At 39.5% G+C, this 16982-nt stretch overlaps 1 long non-coding RNA gene across 1 annotated transcript; it reads right to left on the bottom strand.

Moving 5' to 3' along the window:
- Positions 1 to 9077: 9077 nt before the first annotated feature.
- On the bottom strand, positions 9078 to 11219 carry LOC149959193 (uncharacterized). The gene is made up of 3 exons (XR_016478386.1): positions 11078 to 11219; positions 10379 to 10516; positions 9078 to 9318 (listed from the first exon to the last, which is right to left on the bottom strand). It is a non-coding gene; the product is annotated as an uncharacterized LOC149959193 (long non-coding RNA).
- Between the last annotated feature and the right edge of the window lie 5763 nt (positions 11220 to 16982).

The following is a 16982-nucleotide window of genomic DNA, read 5'->3' as shown; positions in this document are numbered from 1 at the left end:
CGGATAGCCATAACTCTAGGGACGTTTAAAGCCAGCCTCGCCTTCGGGATATCGTAAAGAAGAATCCCCGATAAAATCCACCGACTACGAACTTTAAGTTGAACATTTCCATATTCCCTGCTCAACCGAGTTAGAAATCGAGCACAGCCTAAAAATTGAGTCTCTCCCCCTTTTAAAAAACCGTTGTTAAAGAAAGTCAAATCTTTTAAACCCCATTTTTGTTGACATATTTTCCGTTTCTCCACCCCCGTTTTGAATGTTTGAGCATGCGCCCTTAAATTTCACCTCTTGTAATAAAACAAGAAAGAAAACCGAGGGGTCCGTCACTTCGAGGAATCGTGTACGAGATTCCGAATCAAGGAATCTGGAATCAAGATTCTTGATTCTGCTAAGATTCTAGATTCTAGCAGATTCCGTGATTCCGCCATGATTCCTTAATATTTCGTGATTCCACTCTTGATTCTTTGATACTTATTTGATTCCGTGATTCTTGTTCGGCTACACACTATTACAAGGTTCCTTGATTCATCTATTCGCAACCAAAACCAATCTAGCTGTTCGAATATTATAGAAAAGGCGGTGTGACTAGGCAAATGACCAGTTAAAGTTTTCTAGGTCAGTTTAAAAATTAAATCGAAGGTGGTCAGTTGAGGGTCAGTGGTTCACTGGACCACTTAAAAAAAGGGTCTCACTGGTGTTTGAAAATTCCAGCCCGAAAATCGAGTAGCAGGTGACTTTTCATTCCCTACGTCACAATTTCGCACGGGGAATTGTAATAATTCGAAGGCCGGTGTGATGTTTAATTCAACTTGGTCTACGGATACCTAATATGGATCACCTGAGGTATTTCAGAGCACGGGGTCGAAGGCTAAGTCGATGGTAACTGCCACTCACTGGTTCACTTTAAAAAGTTCTTTATTTTCCACCCTGTAATGGGGCTCACTGTATTTTCCGCCTGCATGGGATTCAAACCTCGCCTTCAAAGTTCCAAATTCAAGCCAACCAAATTGTAATCGATTGTAATAAGCCCGAGAATACGACGAGCTAATACGCTCGGTAATACGAATACGGTTCAACTATAACCACGTTCACATATACGCGTTTCGTCTAAAAAGGTTTCGAAGCTCTTCAAATCGTTTTCGACCATAAGTGTGAACCTAATTAAATCAGAGATAATTTATAATATAACATTCTAAATTATCTCTGGTTAAATCGCTTAAAACCGTTTCAAATCACTAAAAAACCGTTTTCGGGCCTTAAAGCAAGTGTCGGCTCCTATTTTAAGGTTAGTATCATTGCCGAGCGAGAGATGTCACTAACGTAGAGTTTAGTCGAAATTGAAACAAGTTGAGCAAGCAAATTATTCCCTCAAAAGTAGGTGCCTCGAGGTACCCCTTCCTTTGATTGGCTTTGCGTAATCACGTGCGCAGTCAACTCAGCTTGGATTGGCTTTTCTGCAATCACGTGTTTCTATCACGAAATCGTCGACTTTCAAATAATTGACAATACGTTTTTGAAAGTCGATAATAGATGGAAGCAAATTCCCGACGATCTAAGCAATCATAGCCATCTTCGTTACATAGACCCAATCAAAAATACAGAGGGCAACGATAGAGCCGACACTTGCTTTAAAGAAAGTGTCGGCTCTACGTCAATTAGATCTTTTTTCAACAGATGTCGCTATCGTTGACACCAAAACAAGATAATTAAGTTACATTTTGACCCAAAAGGCGATAATTATAGGTACACCTCGCGTTGATTGGATCGTTTGTAAATTGGTGAATAACATAAATTACAGCAATTATAAACAATATTTTTACATGGGATATATAATTTAGGTTAAAGTCCACTAAATAGAGTATAAGTTGTTTAAATATAATACTCAACAACGGCTCTCTCACGACGTTATCATGGGGGGGGGGAAAGAATAAAGTGTAAAAGGTTGGTTTATAATATGGCTGGAAGCCTTCACACCATGCACACAGGAGCCGCGTTTAAGTTATCCGCATAATGGCTGAGAGCCAGGAAAAGGCTTCGCATCCAGAAGACGCCATTGTGTCCTAGTTACTGACCACTCTTGAGTCCATGTCGATGAAATTTCCCTGCGGCAGGCTCCCTTTTCCTCCGCGAGGAGGAAGTCCTCCTTTACTGGGCGTAGAAGCTTTGTAACTCCCACCAGACGGTCCGCCATTTCCTTGCCCGGAACTCCAACATGAGCCGGACACCACAGGGGAGTTATGGGCCACTGGTATCCATCACAAAGGTCGTGAATGGTGGTGACCCCCGGATCCGTAGAATGAGAGTGAAGCTGCGTCAGACAAAGCTAATTGAATAGCGAAGAGTTCGATCCTATTTATGGGTTGACCGGAATCCACACGACGTGTCGCGCCGACATTGATAGCCGAGATCGCGATAGCCGCAAACGCCACACCCGAACCCTCAGCCAACGAGCCGTCGGTATAGATGACTATAGCGTTCTTTCCGTGAGGTTCTAGATCCGAGAGGAAACGTTGTCGCAGCATATCTGAACTGTTATCCTCCTTAGCGGTAGTGAGTGAAGTCGAGAGAATCGTCGCGGTGGGTGGTTTCCAGGACGGCGAACCCTTGAAAGACAAATGGCGACGGGAGGTATTGATGAGCCAGCTCAGGTTGTGGGCCTGTGCCAAACGCCAAGCCCTGAGGAGGAATAGTAAACGTCCCAACGGGAAGTGATGTTCCAAAGTTTCGAGATAAGACAATCCTTCCCTAAAAAAGGAGGTGTAGTAAGGAGTGTCCGCCGCGGCGCACGGAGCTGCTTCCACCTCCATGAGACTAATGGCCAAGTATGACTCTGAGAGCTGCATTTTGAACCTTGCCGAGCTTAGCAAAAGCAGTGGAGGTAGCCGACTCATAGGGAGAGCTGGAATAATCCATCCTGGAGTGAATGAGATGGGTGTAAAGCATTCTAAGGACTGCTCTGTTGGCCCCCCAGTCAGTCGCCAAAACCGCCCTCAAAAGATTGAGACGCTCCAGAGAAGTCGAGATCAGCCCGTTGATGTGGGCTGCCCATGAGAGATTGTCGTTTAAAGTAACCCCTAGATATCTGTATGACGTCTCCCTCGACAGGTCATTGCGTCCTAGCTAAATTTGAAGAGCGTCCGCAATCTGTTTGACCTTGGATAGAACCATGTATTTGCATTTCAGCGGCTGGAAGTTTAGACCCCATCTTACGCCATAAGACGAAACATTGTCCAGGACGACCTGCATGGTCGTATATAGATGCTAAAGGTTCCGACCGCATATCCAGGCAACTATATCATCTGCGTGTTCACCTTGGTCGACCGCCTTGGGACATAGCAAGGGAATCCCATCCAGCATGATGCTGAAGAGGAGGCGACTTACCAAGCTGCCGCAACGTTGGAACTTATAGAGGAGCGCGTGGTAAGGAACACTCCCTAAGGCATCTTATAGACAATGATGGATGGTTGCTAGGGCGCACTGTGCCGCCGTAGTCAACCGGAAAGCATTGTACGTCACCCGCCGACCCTTCCGGAAACTCGATCGGTCTTGGGGCTGTTGTAGAAACTCAGAAGTGCTGTGCGGAACGTTGGAGTAGTATTTTTGATAACAAGTTTAGAAATGTTGTCCACGCCCAGAGCCGTATTGCGTAACCCGGAGATGACGCCATATAGTTCCTCTGCCGAGAATGGGGCATTGTACAGGGTGGTAGGTCGCGCGAGTAATAGTAAAGCGGGAGATGTATGACAGCGCCAGCTGAGGATGCCAAACACTCCACAACCTTTTTCTGGTCAGTGAGTATTTCAGCACCATTGTGGAGCGTGATGAGCTTCCTGGGACGGATCCCTGTTTTGCACCACCTAACCTGGTTCCAAACTTGAGGCAGGGGTGTGTGTGCATGTAGCCTGTCGCAATAGGCCCTCCAACTAGCACACTTCTTGTCGCTAATCAGTCGTTTTTAGACAACCTTCTCCCTTATGTAAGCTACCTGGTCCAACAGGAGTCCCGACCGCTGTTCCCTGCGACGGGTCTGGCGGACTTCTTAGGCCTTGTTAGAACAGCGTTCATCCCACCATGGAGGCTGACGAGGAGACGAGCGGCCCCCGCCCTTTTTGATAGGAATCGTAGCCAGGGCAATCTGGTGGAGAATATTTTCCGCAGAGTATACCGATAACGGAGCGTCCCCCAGTGTGTCATCCAAAAGGATTCTAAAACGTTTCCTGTCCGCCGCTGGATAGTGCCAATGCATACCACTTGCCGTAGAACGTGTAGTGTGTGCTGGGCATACGAGGGCAAACCTCCGGAGCGAACTTCGGAGGGATGGAGGGCTTAACGTTAATTTCAATGAGGCCCTCAAAGCCCTCCGGAGGTTTGCCCATGTATGATGCTGGGTCACCTATAAAAATAGGGAGATGATCATTTGTTCCTCGGTTTAAGACTGTCCAGGGGAGGGAGATAGCCAATTTGGAGCTTACGAAAGTCAGATCGAGGGCAGCCTCTGGGCCCCTAGTTAGTCTCCAGTGTTGAGGACGACCAAACGGTCCTGGGCTTCTAGCCAACTCTGGATGAGGCGGCCTTGCTGATCCGTATGATTACTACCCCAGAGTGTGTTGAAATCGCATAGGATAATGGCTGGTGTGTCAACTCCTAGGAGAAGATCGTCGAAAAATTGTCTGGAGGCTACACCACCCGGGGAAGGAAGCTGTACCGTCGGAAGAGAACTAGCAACCAGAATCGCAACGCCACCACTGGCGCCTTTCACCGGGAGTGGGAGAGAAACGCAGTCCGCGCGGAACACATTATAAAATCCAAAGTGGACGTTAAAATTTATCTTCATTTTTGATTAATAGATGGCACCGCGGTCTCCACTCAAGTCACCTTTTTTCGAAGAATCGGATTGATTTATGTCCCTCTCTAATAACAGGGTCCTTTTCAAGTTTTCATAATACAGGTGGCAATGATAGAGCCGACAGTTGCTGTAAGTGTGACCGACAGACCAAGGCTTATTACTGTGATTCCTTATATCAATATTAGATTCCGTGATTAATCTTTGATTCCGTGATACGAACGAGATTCCGTGATTCGAATGTGATTCATCGATTCGAGTAGGATTCCAAGATTCCGAAGATTCGAATATTCCCAAGATTCCTGATTAGATTCTTGAGATTCGGAATCACGGAATCAAGGTCCGTACGAGATTCCTCGAAGTGACGAGCCCCTCGAAGAAAACTCCTTCCCGAGTTCCCGTCATTTTTGTCGTATTCACCCCAGCTCTTAACCACGCTAGTCCGTAAATTATCGCCCCCGAAATTAAAAATTCTTAAATATAAAAATTTTAATATGTCCCCGACTACAAAGGGAGCCGACCCAGATTTGTGTGAGTATTAAATATAAAAAAGTGTAAATTATATTGTCAATAAAATTTGTTCCGTTCATCAATTAAACCACTGTTAAAGTTACTGTCGCAGTGCACGAAACCCATCTCCTTTCTCCCTTTCTTATTGCCTAGCAATTCCGCTTCCTCGGAATGGCGAACGTAATAGTAACTCTTCACTAGATATGGGGAAACCAAATTTCCAAGCACTACTTTTATTTTAGTTGCATATGGCATGGACTAATTAACTAATTAACTAATTAATTAGTCCATGCATATGGTATGAATATATTCTAAGTTTCTGACTCTAATAACTGAACTATTTGGTGCAGTAGATACCGTGAATGATAAATATAATTGTTTACAGACTTATTTATTTTCAACGATGAGCTCGCTACGACGTAATTCTTATCTCTTTTTTTATTAATATTAATGAGAGTCAATATTAATTTCAATATTAATTAAACCACAATATTTTTGAAAATAGCGTGCTTCTAAAAATAACTATGAATATTTCTTTCAATAAATTAAGCCTCAGTTAGTTACATGCATTTGGTTGTAAAAATTTTTAAAATGCTTTCTTTAGTATTAACATATATTAAATTGTACTTTTTCCGTTTTAATATGTTTTTTAATTATTAAAACGATAATACTAGACTTGCACATAAAAAACGTGATTTTGTAAATATTTAAATTTTTGAAATCAATTTTTGTAATTTAGTAGCAAGTAAGATATTATTGCATTTTGATTGATTGTCACTAAAACACATTTAATAACTAAAATAAAACAAATAAGTAACGAAATTACTAGATTTATGGTAAAGTATTAGCGATCCAATTTCTATTATCAAATATTTTCGCCAAGAAGACGAACATTTAAAATAATTTAGAAAATTTAAAGTGGAGCCCTAAATGAAATGTCCAAATAACTAATGAACCAAAAGCGATAGAACAAGAATTAAGATTTAAAGTCAACTTGATTATTTCGGAAATATAATTGTATATTTCTAAGCCAAATTTTATTAAAGTTACAGTCAATTGTTAAATTTAGAAAAGCTTAAAAAGAAAAGCGGCAAATTCATAAACTGGAAATTTTTACAATGCAAACCAATTTTAGCAAACTTCACCTTGTAACTGAGACCAACTAAAACCAGAATTTAAACAGAATTATTTTTGTGTATCACCTTAAATGCGTGTTAATTTTCAGAATCTAAAAATAATAAACTTTAAACGTTTAAGTCTGCCAAAAATATGGTTTTCTCTCCTCCAGACCCGAGTGTTTCAGAGGCCCTGCCCCCTCCCCAATCTCAAGTGTCTCTTCCGATGGCGTCACTATGGTCGGTCTCACCCTCTCGGCCATTGTTACTAGACTTTAAATGTATTTCGATGAGATTGTCGCCCCTAGCTTCTGAGACTGACACCCAGTACTGTTTCATCTTGGGACGCTACTGGCCCCTGTGCGTCACTGGATATTTCATCATAGCTCTCTGTCTGCTTTACTTCCGCAGTTGGATCCTTTGCGCGATGCTGCGGAATAGTTTCGGTATCACAGATTGAAGAAAGAATGACTAGATTAAACCTTTTACGTCGATAATAATTTTCAAATTCAGTAGCTCCACCCAGCGCCTGAGGGCGAAGTAATGAACGGATATTTCGCGGCAGTGGTGTAACCAGGGGTGCATAGGTGCTCTTAATACCTCAATGTTTTAAAGAAGATTTTTCAATGAAGCGTTGCGGAAAATAGTGGAATTTGCAACGGCAAAAATCATTTACTAAAAATAGTGTTAAGTTGAATCCCAACGATTTCACAAAGTGGACTGAAGACTTGAATAAGGGAGGATTATTGATTCTGAAACCAAAAGCCTTCACTTCTCGTGGAGATTAATTACGAAGCTAAAAAACTATTCAAGATAGCAAACTGTGAAGATAAAGCAGAATTTTTTTACGTAATGCATCAAATAACGAAACCCAAATAAAAATTTATTTGGATTGTGGGTTTCCAGTGGTGAACCAGTGACCATTTCATGACGCAAAATTTGTAAAGTGACAATGATCCGATTAAGAAAATAATTCACCGAAAAACTTAAAACCGAAATTCAGAAACTGTAGAAGAATTTACTGAAGGAAGCTTCCTCGCGTTTAAAGATTAAAGCAATAAAAGCTACCAGAAATGCCACCAAGATCCGAAGGATGAAACAAAGTTCCAAAAGTTTAGAAACCCTTGTTTACAAAAAATGTGAAAGTTCCTAAAATTACTTATCCTCGTTTTTATTTGTATTTATTGTAGATGGAATATCTTTTTGAGCGTCAAAATTTAATTCAATTTTTTTTAATAAATAAAACCTTATTAAATATAAAATTACCATTTTATTCTGAAAATTGCAGGGTTTATGGATTTAAATCTAGTGGAGATCAATGACAAAAGAAAAGAAGCAATAATTATAGATTGCCTATCCTGTGCAATATTCAAGTTTTTAGTTTTAAAACATAGTTTATAATCACAACTGGATGAAACATATTTGGATAAAGTTAAAAAAATATTTCGAAAAAAATAAGTATCAAATGCCATTCAACTTATCTCCTACGCAAAATTACAATAAAGTTATCTCTGAAATAGTAAACTTTAATTATGATGTTTAAAACTAAATACATTTTTATATATTATTTTAATTGGAAAATCATTTTATACAGAAAAAGATTAAAATTATGGGGAATAGAGTTTTCGCACAAGTTCGAGTAAATTACTTGACATAAAAATGAACGTCAACTTCGTACACGCCGTCGTTAAAAGCGGTGAATTCAGTCAACAGTTCAGTGCCGGCCTCTAATTGCAAGGGGCTGGAACTCACATCCGCGTGCTTCAACTGGCAGAGAATGGCTTGCCGAGGAACGGCGGTGAATTCCTGGAGCAGAATTTGACAATCTTCACGAGGAATCTCGCGGAAGCAGCCGGTGTCAACGTTGAAAACCGTGACGTGGTTTCCGGTAACGTGTACAACGCGAGCGCGGAACCAAATTTCATCTTCCGGGCTCCAAGCGGCGCAAAAGGTGTTTGGACACAGCTGCCCCGCGTCCAAGTCCATCGACTCCAACTCGCGACTGTAATAGTTTTCGAAAGAGAGTATAGCGCTTTGGAAGGCGTTTGTCGGAATCTGGCAGTAAAAGTGAATTTGAGAAACCACCGTCGTAACGACCACTTTCAGTTTGGCGCCGACTTCCACCGCGCTCTTCTCGACGAACGGTTTGGACACATTCGCGATGGTTTTCCACCGGACTGACGAATCGGGCAATCCGAAGATGTCCGACAAACGAACGGTGTAGAGGGCATCGCGACCCGAAGGACCGTCGACGATTTCGGAGAGGAACCGTTTGTAGAAGACCTCTTCCCGGAATTTATCGTCCAAACTCTCGACTCGCAATCCGCTCCGCCAATTGGATAGCGCCATTTTGATTCCTTGACGAGGAAGGAGCTGGAATTTGGGCGGCAAAGGTGCCACGTTCTCTCTGCGAACTAACTGAGTCTTTCCGTAATCTACCAACTTGACTTTGACTTTTCGCTCGAAGATGGTCAACACTTCCGCTCTGTACCAGAAGCCGTTGGTGTTCAGGTATACGGTGCACGGGCTGCCACAATCAATCTCGAGTTGTTGATTTTGGTTCTTTGGACGCTGGTAGTACTTATTCAGTTCGTTCGACAATTTAAACAATTGGGCTTGGTTGTAGAGCGGTTGAACGTAAAACTCGAAGGGATTGACTACACAAGTGACCAGTATCTTGAACGACGAGTTCTCCAACAGGCGCATTGTTCGATATTTCCGGAACGTAGTGTCGCTCTCGTTTGCTTCCGGTAAATGGCATCTATGGGTTGCGTTTGTTGAGGATTTCTCAACAGCCCCAGATTTCAAGAGGGAATTGAAAAAATCCGCGTTCCTGATCTGATCAGTTTCCTGCGAATGGAACCAGTTATTATCCTCAAGCGTGATTTTTCGACCTTATACAACAAGATTGTTTTAATAAAACTCATAAATATTTATATCTCTATTCTGGAAATAAGAGCCTATTTTAATCCGCGTCGACTCTGCTTCATTTCAGTCTAGACGGATACTTCTAACGTAAGCGTATATTATAAACTTCTGTTACCACGACAGAATATTCTGAGGCCGAAGTGGAATGACAGAAATAATTTTGGAGATGATTCACCATAAAATGTGAACAGACAAACTAGGGAAATTTTGGTGACGTTTTGGGGGTTGTAACAATTTATTGATCTGCTATTTGGAGAACGCCAAACTTAGGAGTCGAATTATAAAACGACTTTAAATTTTTGTGGCACGAATCCTTTGAATTGCGTAATGAATATCATAAACTGATTTCACTCGCCAGATTGTTTAAAAAATCTTGTATTCAAAATTGCGCTTCTCTATTTCAAAACTATGATTATTAAGGTGCTTAATCATAAGAAAATAAGTTATTTTTTTAAAAAAAAAAGTGTCTTTAGGCGCTTTCACTTCGCGTGGTTTAAGAAAAGAAATATCTATCGGGAATTTCCAGTGAAACGTCGGCACAAATACTCACAAGGAGAGTGAGTTCGTGTTAAGACGATCTGAAGCGTTGCTCCTAATCCCCCTCTTGCTCAAAAATGAGCTCCTTCCCATAAAGAATCTGGTATCTCATTTGCTCTCTTAAACTAACCTCTTCTAAGGATTTTAAAGCGAACGCGGCTAGAAATGATTCTCGTCTCTTTCGTGGGCCGTTGGAAAATTCAACCCTGACGTCCGCGGATTGCCCCAATTGAGCCACCATCACTAAAAATATGTAGATACCGTCTTGGTTTCCCTAATTTTAAGGATCATTGCTTTGTAGATCGACATTTCATTTTTAAGGTCCAAATTGCCCTTTCGGCACCCTTGCTTAAGATTGGTTAATCTCTTTAAAATGGCATACGTGACTTTTTGAGGAATTATCACTCTTAAAATTTTGTATTTTAATAGCAAATTTCAATCTCACCATGCTTCTGGATTACTGGATTCTGATTCTCCGTTGTCCGTGTGGTCTTTGGTTTGTGGCGTCGGGGAGAAGTAGAACTCCGTGGCTCGAAGACACTTTGGCTGATATTTCCACAATCCTCGGGAAAAGGTGCCGTTTCTAATTGGGATTAATAAATTCATAATTTTTGCGATGAGTTCGAGGAGGGTAACAGAGTGTGAATAAAAATGTTCTCAGGAGTCCAATTATAAGCACCAAGAAGACCAACATTTGAAATTATTGAGAAATTGGAACGTCCCAAATGAAATGTCCAAATAATTAACAAATTATTCGCGGCGAACAAACCAAATCATTTTCATTTGGTCATTTAGGATATAGAGTTTTAGCCTTCTTCCTCATAATTTAAAAACTCTTAAGCAATTTTCCAGTTTCAATAACATTACCACCATTTGTCGGTTTCAAACAAATTGCACTGAATAAGGCAGTGCGTTCTTAAAAATAATCTCGCAACCAAGTACCATCCTGGCCAATTGCGATAAAATAAAAGTGCGTGTCAATAATATTGGAGTTGGCTCTACTTGTGGTATTTGAAAATAGCTTAACATTATTCAAACTACTTATAAATTTTGAATTAAAAACCACAAGGATCTTAAAAAATTAACCTTTTAATTTTGAAAGCATTGTACGACTATTAAAATTTAGTTTTGACTAGTAACTTACATGAAATCTGTTCTCTTCAATAACTTCTTTTGAGTTTGGTTCCTGAAATACTATTTTAAAATATTTCTTTCGAGAACTGTCCCAACTTAGCAAGGGTTCTGCAGCTTTGTTCTGCCTGGTTCAGTCTCGCCTAGTATGGTTTTCAAAATTCTAACTCTTGGACTTTACCTCAGTCGCTCTGCTAACTATGACTCATTTTTCGACTAAAACCTGATACAATTAGAAACCATATGAAATTGAGTTGTGATAAAGTCCAAAGATAAGACATATTTTAGTAATCTGGTATCACGGAGTATCACCGGGTCCCCACAAGAGGGTGGGGGAGGGGGGCTGAAAATTATCGCCAAACTGATAACGTGTTTTAGAAACGTGATTTCCAGCGTTACTTGCCTGAATTTTTAGATTTTCATGATTTCGTGGAAATTTGGGAATTTCCAGAATCATTTCATTGATTATTTTTAAAAAATTTCTTATTTACATAGAATTTTTAGGATAACTCGACTTTTCAAGTGTTTACTTTGTTATGCATTCCAAGGATAATATTAATGATGTATTTAATTATTTAAATTATTTTTAATAAAATCGAGTTTTTTAAATTATTTCTAAACGAATCAGGATTTCAATATGATTTATTGGGATAACCGTGTAATAACTTTGAATATTGATTTTGAACACTTAATTTGATGATTTGAGGACCCAGCTTTCATCAATTCTTTGTAATGTTTTACAGCCACGGTCACTGGGTTTTATGATGCGCTAAATCAGGATGTAATTTCTCAACGGAAGAATTAAGCTAGCAAAATAGTTCTGGGGATGACGTCACTTCTTTCTTCTTGAGTAGTTCCACCACCCAACTGTAGAGGGCGCGGCTGTGTTTAAACACGTCTTTATGGTAATTTCGCGCGAATAATTTCAATTTATTTCAATTTATTTCAATTTATTTGTGCATATGGTGTATACAAAAAAGAAGTTGAACACCGGATCCTAACACATTTTCTGAATCAGAAATTGGAGCGCTATGCTGTAGCGATCACACTCAACAAATTGATGATTAGTGAAATTTGGCAATAAAGAGATACAATCACGAAAATTTAATTTATTTTATTTAATTATCGTTTATTATAAATATTAATAGCTATCTATAAGGAACCTTATATTGAACGTTATTATTTTCCAAAGAATGAGATCTGAAAATAATGTATTTGAATTCCCGTTGCTAAGTTTTAATCACATGCCTTAACTATAAAAAAGGATTGGCCACCTGAGAGGCGAGATGTTTTATTTATGTTTTGCTTATTGGAATAAAAGATTGATTATGCAGCATAATGAAATGTCATTTCTTTTATATTTTATTTACGTCCAATGTATTCAAATCCGAAGGCGTGAGGATCTGGTTATCAACAGTTTTTTGTGGAAGGGCACGAGCTGACAGTCTTTTCCGTGTATCAGCTATTCCGGTGCAAGCAGTTTTGTCATGGCTTGTTGCGAAAAATTTCAATCACCTTCAAGGAAGCAAAGATTCATAAGACTCCTGTAGTTCTTATACTTATGTTTTAAAAAATACTTGTGTTCTTCTAAACTGAATTTTAAGGTGATGTTTTTCTGTACACCAAATTCTTTTTGTGTAAAGGTTCGTACAATAGAGCGTTCTATAAAATCGGTGTGGTGTGCTTTCCCCCTTTTGAGTTCAAAGCAGGTGAAATGTTTATTTCCACCCCGGTAATGAAGTCCTATAATAAAGTCTTATGCATCAGTGAAGAATAGAAAGAATTTAAAAATCACGTTAATATAGAAATAATATTTTCTCCAAAACCAAATTTAAGGTAAATTGCTCGATCTATAAGGCGGTGGTAGGATTAAAGTTTCATTAAACTTCGAGTTGACCATTTTCCATATTCACCGTTAAGTGTTACCTTCGTAAAGAGCTCGTGTAATAGAATCTAATACAAAAGTGAAAAATCGCAAATTACAAAAATTTACTTAAAAAAAAATTATGTTTCTTCAGAACCAAATTTAAGATAAACAATATTATCTATGAGGATGTGCTTGTATTAAAGTTCTATTAAATTTCAAGTTTGACCTCTTTGTAAATTTAATGTTGACTGTCCACATCACAAACGTGAACAGATACAGCAAAATAAACTTCAAATAATGAACCGGCAGCCAATTCTACAAAGTTCTCCTTTTTTCGTATGTAAATAATTATTTTCGATTACGAAATTAAAAAAACAAACAAAATACGAGCCGAAAATTAAACCAAAAAGCGTCAAATTTAAACAATTGGGGGTTATCCTATCATAGCAGACGAGAGTGCAGGTTTGGCTGCGTGCGCAGTGGGGATTTGAAATAAATTTACTCTTCTTTTATAACATCCCCCTATGTTTTAAAGACTTTAATTTATCTTCCGAACACCGTTGCATTAGTTGGTTTAAGTTGTGCAATAACATTAACAATACAAACAAAAGCTACTCCATACCCAAAGAATTGTTGATTTGTGCAAATTACCCGTCCCCCCCTCCAGAAAGTTGCCAAATACCGTTACCAAGAAGTCCTTATTGACCTTCAATTTATATTGTGATGCAAATATGAACTTTTTAGAAGATTCAATTTCATCCATGAAAACCCTCCGCGTACCATAAAAGATTCATGATGCTAGCTGTCTAGTGTTTCAATGGAAGCCCAAAGAGGGGGCAGCGATAGATAGTTCAAACTCTAAATTAACAATAACATTTTCCCGGTAGTGAGTTAGTTTCCAGCCTTCCACGTTAAGCGTTCTTACAGAGATTCAATTACAAATTGATCGCGTAATTTTGGTGTACTTCTGAACAAATCATTAGGCCTAGTACCTGCTCTTTTACTCATCGTCCAAATGGGCTCTTCAGGAATTCTGACGAGGCAAAGGTCAACGATAACTAGTTTTTCAGTTGAGCAATTTTCTCGCTAGATGCTCCTACCCACATTTTACATCAGAAATGATTGCCACTAGCTTAGAAGCTCTTGTTACAAAATAATAGACTTTGTTTTAACTTTGATGTAATGTAAAACAAAGTTGTGATACTTAATCTATATTTAAAAAAAATGTTCCTTATTTTGATAGGGAAAAATTCTATTATTCCTCAAATAATTTTTAATATTTTGGTGGCAGCCCTGTCATTATTCCCCTTTGAAAATACTTCCAACTTCGGACGAAATCTCTTCCAAATTTCAAAAACAAAGCAACCCAACAAACACCAACGTCCAGGAAAGTTGATAAATTGATTTTTATTGATGCAAAGTATATTAACTTTTAAAACAAAAAATAAGATATTTAAAGCGAGACAATAGTGACTTCAAACTGTGAGACGTAGCTTTCTGAAAGTGAGACCGTGGCGACATCTTCGTGCATTTAGTAGAAGCGCTTTCCTTTCCTCCACCATCGAACGAGCGGGAGCCACAGATTGTGGAATCTCTCTTGGGCATAACAGGATCGGACGCAGCCCAGACTCGGGTACATTGAGGGCAGAGAGCCGCTGAGGTAATGGCAGAAGCACAATTCTCCGGAGACCATTTCCGAAACGAACGCAGCGCCGACTATGGTCATTACAACAATTACTCGAAGCTCCATTTCTAGAAGATAAAATGAAAGTACTATTAGTACGATACGTAATTGTTCAATGTGGTCGTTTAATTCCAAATAAAGTTGTCGGATAGAGAAAGACCTATACAAAGAAGAACACACTTTCACAGGGGTAACGCTAATTAGCAAACAATTTCTAAATGCCCATATTATTACCAGATGGCGCAAACTACACCTTCTGAGAAAGCAAATACTTCAACCAACTTTAAGTAGAATATTTCATTTATTATTACTATTTTAAAAATTCAATTAGTGACTTACTTGAAATATTTTTTCTTCGATGACGTCTCTTGGCGTTGGCTCCGCAAATAATATTTTTAAGTAATCCGTTCAATTTATGATTGTCCGAGCTAAACAATGTGGCCTAGAACGTTGTTCTGCCTCTGTCAGAGTCGCCTAGTTTCATCTCGACCTTTGGACTAGGCCTGAACCTTTTTGTTAGCTATGACTCACTTTTTGACTTACACTTGGTACAACAAGAAACTATTTGAAGATAAGATATATCTAATAAGTGATCACTTCCTTAGGGGCTGGTGGTTAAAACTATAGCCCAAACTGGTCACCTGTTTTAAAAACGTGAAATCCAGAGATTATTGATTGAATTCTTGGATATCAAGGATTTCAAAGAATTATGGAGATTACTCATCATTTTAACAGATTACTGTAATTATTGTGAGAAATTCAAAATGTTTTTTTTAATGATTTCTGTTAATACCTATGATTTTTCTAAGAAAATCGAACTACTCAAATTAAATCTAAAAAAACAGGTTTTTAAGCTGATGTTAATTAATGTATAAAAACTTTTATTTGTACAGTGTATTACCAAATGAGATGTTTTTTTTCGTTAAGCTTTCCAGCCACGTTCACCGAACTAACTCTTGTGACGACGTCACTTCTTTCTTCTTGACTGTGTGTTTACAGGAGTTTTATGGAAGTTTTCACGCGAGTAATCAGATTACGGATTACTATGATTACTGTGTTTCTCAAGTGTTCCTCCCATTGGAGTCACTAAGGTCGGTGTTACCCCTGGGCCATAGTTACTGGACTGTAAATGTATTTCGCCCCTTTTGAGGCTGACCCCCAGTGCTGTTCCCGCTTGCGACGGCACTGGCTGCTACTGGCCCCTGCACGTCACTGTTTGGATTTTTAGCGGCAGTTGCGTAGCCAGGGGTGGGGCTCAAAGGATCATTAATCTCTCAATGTTCGTTAGAAGATTTTGTAATGTATGAAATAACTACGCTTTTCAAAAATTTGTTTGAATTGTGGGTTTCCAGTAATGAACCAGTGACAAAATTAATTCATGACGTAAAACGTGCAATGTGGCAATAAAGCTAAAGTCGGGTTCGTAAGCTCTCTCACATTTTTGGTGCCGAAACCCGGGAATAGGGTTTTATATAATTATTTTTGGTTCAATAAAAATAACTGTTCGTGAGATATCAACCTGTCGACGGTAAACGTTGACAAACTCATTAAAATTCACGTGACCGTGCGCACCAGTGCCACGAATTTAGAGATCATAGAAGAAAAAAGAATGCATTGGAAAGAAAAATAAAGTAAATTACTGCTGATGAACGAGCCCATCGAAGCTGCGATTGACAATTCGAAACTAGAAACTGAGTTCATCGGAACTGAAGAGTGCCACGAAAACCTTATCTCCTGTAAGTTCAAGGCCACGAAACTTACCAGCCAGGCCGTCGGACAAAGACGACACGGAAGATGTCCACTCATCGACCTGTAGTTCCTCCTGCTGCTCTCACAATCCTCTAGTGAAACAACCTCAATTAGAAATTAAGAAGTTCAACGGAGACTCCATTAAATGGCAGGAATTTTGGGACCAATTCGAGATGGCCGTGGACAAGATGGAGCTGGATTTCTCAGTTAAGTATTTACGTTCGTATCTTGAAGGTCCCCCAAAAAGGGTTTGGCGACGCCACTGGTGTTAAACCCGAAGAATTAGAAAAGACCAACAAGCTTTCAATCAAACCATCAAATTCAAAGGAGAACGGTACGAATCACGTGGAAACCTAACAAGGACAGCCTAGGATTTAATTTGGCCGTAGCTACAAAAAGCCCGGAGAAATTAGTAACCAATCCAGTTCTCCTTCGCGAATATTAATTATTAGAAGCCAACTTCCAAGACAAATAATTGAAGCAGTCAACCTTGCTGAAGATCCCAAATCGTATTCTATCTTCCCCATCGAGCGGTCATTAGCGAGAGCAGCGCCACTACCAAAGTCCGCATCGTATTCATCGCGTCGTCGCCCAGATCCAAGTTTCCATCACTGAACG

The sequence above is a fragment of the Leiobunum rupestre genome, chromosome 2 (assembly GCF_980474605.1).
Source record: "Leiobunum rupestre chromosome 2, qqLeiRupe1.1.hap1, whole genome shotgun sequence".
Classification (NCBI taxonomy): Eukaryota; Metazoa; Arthropoda; class Arachnida; order Opiliones; family Sclerosomatidae; genus Leiobunum; species Leiobunum rupestre.
This window is presented reverse-complemented; position numbering and strand designations above follow the sequence as displayed.